Below are 7,941 nucleotides of genomic sequence, written 5' to 3' on the forward strand. Positions count from 1 at the left end.
CCCGGAACTGGGCAGAAAATCCTACTCGGTGGGCGGGGTGGGGGAGGCACTGCGGAGTGGTGGGGGGCGGCCCGAGGGGCTGGGAGAGGGTCCAGCCCACGCTGCCCCTCGGCTGGGACTGGTCCCGCCGGCGCAGGGTAGCAGGAAACTCTCAGCACACTCACGGGACCTGGGCTAGGACTGGGTCTCTCCATTCATATATTGTAGGTATATGAATTCAGCAAAGTAATAGTGTTTAGACAAGATATCATGTCTACATCTTGTACTATAAATAACTACTACGAAGACAATATGTAATGTATTAATTATTGTAACTGTCCTATTAACCTGTTTTGAAACTCATCGCTACTTCTTCTCAATAAAATTAATATTAAAAACCTATCCATTTTGGCAGAAATTCTACAGCAATAATATAGTATTCTTAGCAACTACATAGAATCACATGATATTATTTTGATTTGATGCTGCTGATCATTAAGGTGATGTCATCAGGGTTTCTCTTATAAAAGTAATTTTTTTTTTTTTTTGTATTTTAGGGAACTCCCCCAGGGTGTTCAGGGTCTCACTTCTAGATTGGATTCGTAGTGATCTGTCTGTTTATAGCCTCCCAAGAGCTGGAGTTACAGGTGCGCTCTACCACGCCCAGCCTCAGTTGCCAACTCAGAGCAACCCAGGGGGCGGGGCCAGTAGGGCAGGCTGGGGGATTGAATCCCCAGCCTCTGCCCCTGCTTGTAGGCGCTTTAATTCGATGAGCTATTTGGCCAGTCCTAAAAGTATAATTGTTGATCAAAATATATGTTGAGTGTTTAAATTAAAAAATATTACAACACAAGCACCTCCTGACAGGCAGAAAGTCCTAAGTTTGATTCCTGGTCACAAAAAAAAAAAAAAAAAACTACAGTATTTTTGTAGTGAAAGCTACACTGTCATTAGTCCCTTTCAAAATTCTCTGATGCTTCAAGTATACTGATCCCACCACTTCTGCTACTTTCTGAAGCAGTTCTGAAAGCCTTCTTCCATCAGTGTCTTTAGAAATGGTGATGTAAACTACAGTAAATACTGCTGCCCAGTGTCATCCAGCAGAAAGGCAGACTCATAAACACTGTACACTGCAGCTTCCTCTACTTCATCCACCAGATCTGACACTGTGTCAGTCTTGACCCATCCTCACAATCAGAATGATGAGGAAGGACAAATGCTTTCAATTTATTCAGCCATGACAGCACAACAAAAGAGATTTCAGAATTGCCTTTTTCATTTTTATTTAGTACACAATTTATGCGAGATGCGCTGAAATCATGTAAAGCTTTCTTAATATTTCTGTCTTCATTATTTCTTCTATATTTACTAGAGTAGCATTCTATTCTGAAGAGCATCTTTTTATCTGCTCTAATTATTTACTGTCCCAGAATTTATTCATTATCCAGAGTCCCTTACACAGGCACCTTTGCTCTTCATTATGGTTGCATAATATTTTGAGTACTTTCTCTTGGCACATGGTATTTTAAGCTACACTTGTGTTCTGAGTCATGCTGTCTAAGAAGATGGTAGGATAGTATCTAGAAACTGAAAGCTAAATGCTTATTATGTTTGTTCACACCAGTCTGTCGTTGTTCTCAGCAGACAGAAGTAGAAAATGAGTCTGTATGGTGTGTGTGTGTGTGTGTATTATGCAATTGTATAATCATGTCTACATCTACTTAGTAAAACCATGTATTCAGAGTGGTGTTTCAAATGTCTAATGGGGACATTTTGAATTTCCGAAGTCCTTTGTAATGGTTAATTTTGTTAACTTTATCAAGCTATGCTTCTCAATTATTTGTTAATAATTGCTTCTCAATTATTAAATACCAGTCTAGATGTAGTTAAAATGATCTCTTTTAAATCTGATTAACATTTAAATCAATAAGCAATTGTGATTATCCTGTGCAATGTGGTGGACCTCATTTAATCAACTGAAGGCTTTAAGAAAAAAGTACTCAAACACCTCTAGGAAGGGGAAATTTAATTCCAGATTGCCTTTCCAGCCCCTATAACTGTGAGTCAGTTCTTTAAATAGCTTTCTCTTCCTATATCTATATATCTATGTCTATATCTATGTATCTTTATACATCTACCTTATTGGGTCTAACTCTCTAGAAAACATTAATATACCCTTCTGGCCTAGCTGATTTCATAACTAGAGTCCAATATTTGTTCATAGAATTTTAAATGGAAAAATTTCCGACAGTAAAATGCACAAATCTTAAGCATGCATACACTGATATGAAACCCACAGACCTGTCACTTCCAAGTAGTCCTTTCTGAGTTAATATTCTTCTCACTCATGTGACTATTTGTTTTTCAGATTTTACTCAGCTTGGGTTTTTATTTGTTTTAGCATTTGTAATACATGTATTCTTTCATATTTAACTTATTTGGCCTGGCAAAAAATTGATACATTCCTACATGTTTTATAATCAGTGCTTATTTCTGTTTGATTGCTGTGTAGTACTCTACTATGAATATATTAAAATATCTCTATCCCTTTTCATGTTAGTGGACATTTAAGATTTTCCAGTCAGGGCATGTAATGAATAAAGCTTCTATGAATGTTTATGTAGAAGTCTGTGTGGACAGATGTTTTCATTTCTCATCGGTGAGTATCTAGGACTGGAAGTGCCGAGCTGTAGCGGGGTGGCTATTGAACTTTACAGGGGAGTGAAGCATTCACATTCTCATCGGTGAAGTATGACAATTCCAGCTCTATCTGCATGAGCTACATCACATGATATTTTCAGTGTAATTTTAGCTCTTGCCATACCTGTAAAATGGTGTCTTACTGTGGCTTTGAATGTCTTGATGATTAATGGTACGGAGCACTTTTTGTGTGCCCACTAGCTGTTTTACCTAGTTATTCACATCTTTAATCATTTAAAAATTGAATCATCTTTTTTTACTATTGGATTTATTATCAGAATTCTTGACATGTTTTGGACAAAAGTCCTACTTCAGATATGGTCTGTGAGTATTTTCACCCATCGGTTGTCTGTTCGTTTTATTAACAAGGCTTCTTGATGAATGTTGTAATTTTTATGAAGGCTCATATCTCAGCACTTCCATTGATTGTTGGCATGTTTATGTCCAGTCTAAATCCTCCTACTCTCAAGTGTATCTTCCTTCTTAAGCATTATGTTTTAAATTTTTCACTTAGACTTGTGCTCTGGGTCACAAAGAATTTTATGTGTGGTGTAAATAGGAGTTGAGGATCTTTTCATTCCTCTTATTGTGGTATAGGCTTGTTTCTCTTTCATTAGTTAAAATGTCTTCCTTTCTTTTGTATTCCTTTTGCTATTTTGTCAAAAAATCATTTAAGTATGCATCTATTTTTGGTCTTTATCTTTCATCTACATTTATACCAGTACCAATTTATGGCAACGTAGCTTTCACTGCTGTGTTTTTTGGCAACCATTATACCAAAAGGATAGGTTTGCAATAAACTTTGAGATAAAGAAGTATAAGCCCTCCTAATTTGTTCGTTTATGAGATCATTTTGCTGTACATTTCCAAGTATCTGTTGAACGAATTTATCAATGTATATAAAAATTCATCTTGTGTTATTATGAAGTTTATAGTGAGTCTATAAGCCAGTTTGATAAATATGTCCTAACAATATTGTTTATTTAAATAAAATATTGTATGCTTTTTCATTTAAGCATATTTTTTCAGAAATGCTTTGTGATTTTCAACAATATTTGTATGTTTTTAAATTGTTCCCAAATATTTTGTCTTACCAGCTGTTAGATAAAATTATTGAAATTTTGTTTTCTAAACATTTGCTATTGGTATATAGGAATATGCTTATATTTTCTAAATGAATCTGGTATGTATTTGTTAATCCAGTTCTTAGTTTTAATTAGTTATTTTTTAAACTATTGTTGTGTCATGTTGAAATAGAAGCTTTTACTTCTCTTTCCAACCTCAATGCCTTTAACATTGCTGGCATTATGTGCTTAGGATTCATATATATCTCGCTTGTAATATTTATGGAAACTATAAGGAGAGAACTACTCTTTCATTAGGAAAGAGGCTAGTGTAATCTCCTTTCCTAATCATTAGAAGGTCTAATAAGTTTTTTCAAAGAGTCAGCCTTTGGCCTTATGAACTTTTCCCATAGTTTGTTGTCTGCTCCATGTAATCTTGTTCTACCTTTCTTCTAGTAATGTGGGTGTAATTTGCTTATTTTCTAATTTCTGTAGGGAAAGACTGGATAATTGATTTTAAACATTTTGTTCCTTATAAAAAAGCACTTAAATCTATTAACTTTTTTCTAAAAACTGACCTAGTATTACCCCACATTTATAAACACATGTACACACAGTTTTTCCATTATTGTTCAATTAAAATATTTAAAAATTTTCCCTGAGATTTTTTTATTTGTGAATTGCTTAGAAGTTAATCAAATTCTAAATTTACTGATTATGTTTTATTAATAATTTATGTAAATTCCTTTGTGATTAGAGGATATGATGTGTAAAATTCTAACATTCAAAATTTATAACAACTGTTTGGAGTGCTGGAGATATAGCTCTGTAATAGAGAATGCATGGGGGCTCTGAGTTTAATGCTCCAGACCAAAAGCAAGGGAAAAAATATTTTGTATCTCAACACATTTACGTTTTTAGGAACATTCTTTGTGTACTTGAAAAGTATTCTGTAGATATTGTATGTACAAAAATGTCATTATTTAAAAGTGGTAGCTCCAAATATTTTATATCCTTATCATTTTAAGGAGGTCATTGTCTAATAAGTTAGAAAAAAGCATTTTTAAAGACTTCAGCATATTTAAAAGACTTCTCTTTGTTCTATTTTTTTGGCTTCCATCTTTCTCAAACATGATAGTTTATACAAGTGCTTGTGCAAATGTATGATAGCGTTTCACCTTGTTCGTACAATTAAAGATGGCAGGCAGGAGACGGCGCTCGTCAGCCTTTCACCTGCACCTACTCCCCTATCTCATATCTCGGGACCAGCTTGAGGCTGAAGAAAAGCGAGATCTCAGCAAGCGCGGCAGGCCTCACTGGTTTCCTCCCGAAGAGAAGCTCCCCCATACGCATACAGGAAAGGTTGGGTACCTCAGTTGTTAGAGGATTTTGGAGATGGAGGTGCTTTTCCAGAGACCCACGTGGCCCAGTATCCACTGGAAATGGGTGAAAAAAAAAATGTTGAATGTGTTGGCCATTCAAGTGGATCCAGAAGGAAAATTAAACATGATGCAATTGCTCGGCAAGGACAATCAAAAGACAAGGTCATTTATAGTAAATACTCAGACCTGGTTCCAAAAAAGGTTATGAATGCAGATGATCTAGAACTACAGAGACCTGAAGGAGAAGCTATTAAAGAGGTAACAGAAAAGACAAGGGTAGTCTTGGAGAAATCGGTATCAGAGAAATCAGTATCACAGAAGATTGCTGCAGCCAGGCCAGTACAAACAGCTGATAAACTGGCTCCTGCTTGGTATATCCAATACACACCATCCCAGAAGGGAGTGGCTCTTAATTTGGAGCTAAATAGAGGGTTATTCGAAAGGTAGAACTGCAGAAAGATCTAATGGAGCCTCTAAGGTTCAATATTAGTAAGAAAATTCCACAAGGACCACCTTCTCCTCCTGCACCTGTTAAGAATTCTAGTCGGAAGATGACTGTAAAGGAACAGCAAGAGTGGAAGATTCCTCCTCACATTTCCAACTGGAAAAATGCAAAGGGCTATACAATCCCATTAGACAAATGTCTGGCTGCTAATGGAAGAGGACTTCAGACAGTGTACATAAATGACAACTTTGCCAAACTGGCTGAAGCCCTTTACACCGCTGATTGGAAGGTTCGTAAAGCTGTGGAAATGCGTGCCCAGGTGGAACGGAAGATGGCTTGAAACATTTCTTGTTATTTAGGTCTTGCTCTACCTTGGTCTTAACCATTCAGCAGAAAAGTATAAAAACAAAGCATAAACAGTAAAGCCATATTAATATGCTGAGCTGTAAAAGGCTCAGGTCAACAACTTCTGACATTGCCAGTCCCATGGATAACCCACTACTATTATGGACTACTAAACTATATTGGATTATTTTGCTGAATTCACGCACCTACAATATTTAAATGGCAATGGAATATCCATCTTGGACAAAAGTAAACAGAAAGGGGGATACAAATGAAGGACCATTTTGTATCTGTATATACAAAATAGGATAGATATACAGCCACTTTCTCTTAATTCAATGAGAAGAAAGATTTGTACTAATAATGTTTGGACAGGATATCATGTCTGCATCTTGTACTATGAATAACCACTACAAAGACAACAATATACAATGCATTAATTATTGTAACTGTCCTACTAACCTGTTTTGAAATTGTCTCATTGCTATTTGTTTCTCAATAAACTTAATAATAAAAAAAAGAAAAGGAGAATCACGAACAGAAACTTAGAAAAATGGCCCATAGGAGCTGGGGAGATGGCTCAGTAGAATATAGCATTTGCCTGGCAAGCACAAACTCTTGAGTTCAATCCCTGGTTTGGCCAAAAAAAAAAAAAAAAGAATAAAAAAGAAAAATGGCCCTGTTATGGCTTGTGTCTAGTTGTCCTCCTAAAGTCTCATGCAGTCATGGGGTGAGGACTTCTAGAGTTTGTGTTAACTCATGATCCAATAGCATTATGTGTGATCCAAGGCTGGGATTATGGGTCTTAGTACTGCTGGGATTACCCATAGGTGGGTGAGTATTTCCCCTACCCTGGGGTAGGTAATTTGCATTACAATGTAAGGTGGGAAGAGAAGCCATTGGTTTGAGCTGCTGCTACCCCTCCCTGGCACTCTTGCTCTTTGCCGCCGCCATGAAAGGTTGCTTTCTGCTCTGTGCTGCTCTGCCTTGGACCCAGATGAGTATGGACTGAAACCTCCAGTAACTGTGAGCTAAATAAACCTTTCCTTCCTTCATTTCGAGTGTCGGGTATTTGTCCCAGCAACGAGAGAAAAGTAACTAAGACAGGCCCATAAAGCTAGGGAGAGGAGAGCTGGCATCAAAACTCATGAGGAAAAAGAGGATGGAGAGGCACACGAGAGAGATGAAATCTGGCATGACAGGTGAAAAGAGAGACAGCATGATTGGAATCTTTCCAGGGCAGCTCCTAATAAGAGGTCAAAACTGCAGAGAAATGAAAATTGAGACATAGTGAAGTCATTGCTTTTGGTGTGCTCCATCCTCGGACTTCAAATGAAGTTCAATGTGACCAAAGGCTCTTCAACCAATCGAAGAATATGGACAGTGGATTTGCAGGTGGTGAAGATGAAATTTACAATGCTTATGATCGAGCTTGAAGAGGTGATAGAGATGTGGCCCAGAGTATGTATAAGCCCAGTAAAAATCTGGAAAAGGGCACGTGATAACAGAATAAAAACCAACAAATTTGTTCCTTACTAGGAACTTTCTGGTTTTGACTGTAAGAGAGGCCAAGAAGGGCCTGTTCAGTTTAAAGAAGATCCTTTTGGTCTGGACAAATTTTTGGAAGAAGCCAAACAGCATGGTACCTTTAAAAGACCCTCACATAGCACCCACCTCAAGGAACATGAGCATGAAGGCAAGAAGAGGAGGAAAGAATAAATCCAACTGTCTTCAAAGAAAACTATTATTCATAACCCTAATGATGCAAGTCATGGGGGGTGGGGGACTCTTTATAAATGGTCAAGACAAAACCACATCTGGGTGCTAGATCCCAGCACTGCTTTTTATTACAGGAGATGGGAGAATGGAAAATCCTACTTTGAATTAATTTTTTTAAGATAATAGGTTGTGTTTGTGCTTCTTGCACCTTTTAAGCACCTAGAGAACATGCTACCCCACACATGGAACTGAGACCACTTCTTTTTGTGTGACACAAGTAGTCTGGGGTAATATTTTGTGAAAGAAC

At 37.2% G+C, this 7,941-nt stretch overlaps 1 pseudogene; it reads left to right on the forward strand.

The window, feature by feature from the left end:
• LOC101564959 overlaps positions 1-7,634 on the forward strand; it is a 21,209-nt pseudogene extending 13,575 nt beyond the window's left edge.
• Positions 7,635-7,941: the final 307 nt, after the last annotated feature.

This window comes from Octodon degus, unplaced genomic scaffold (assembly GCF_000260255.1).
Source record: "Octodon degus isolate 3935 unplaced genomic scaffold, OctDeg1.0 scaffold00038, whole genome shotgun sequence".
Classification (NCBI taxonomy): domain Eukaryota; kingdom Metazoa; phylum Chordata; class Mammalia; order Rodentia; family Octodontidae; genus Octodon; species Octodon degus.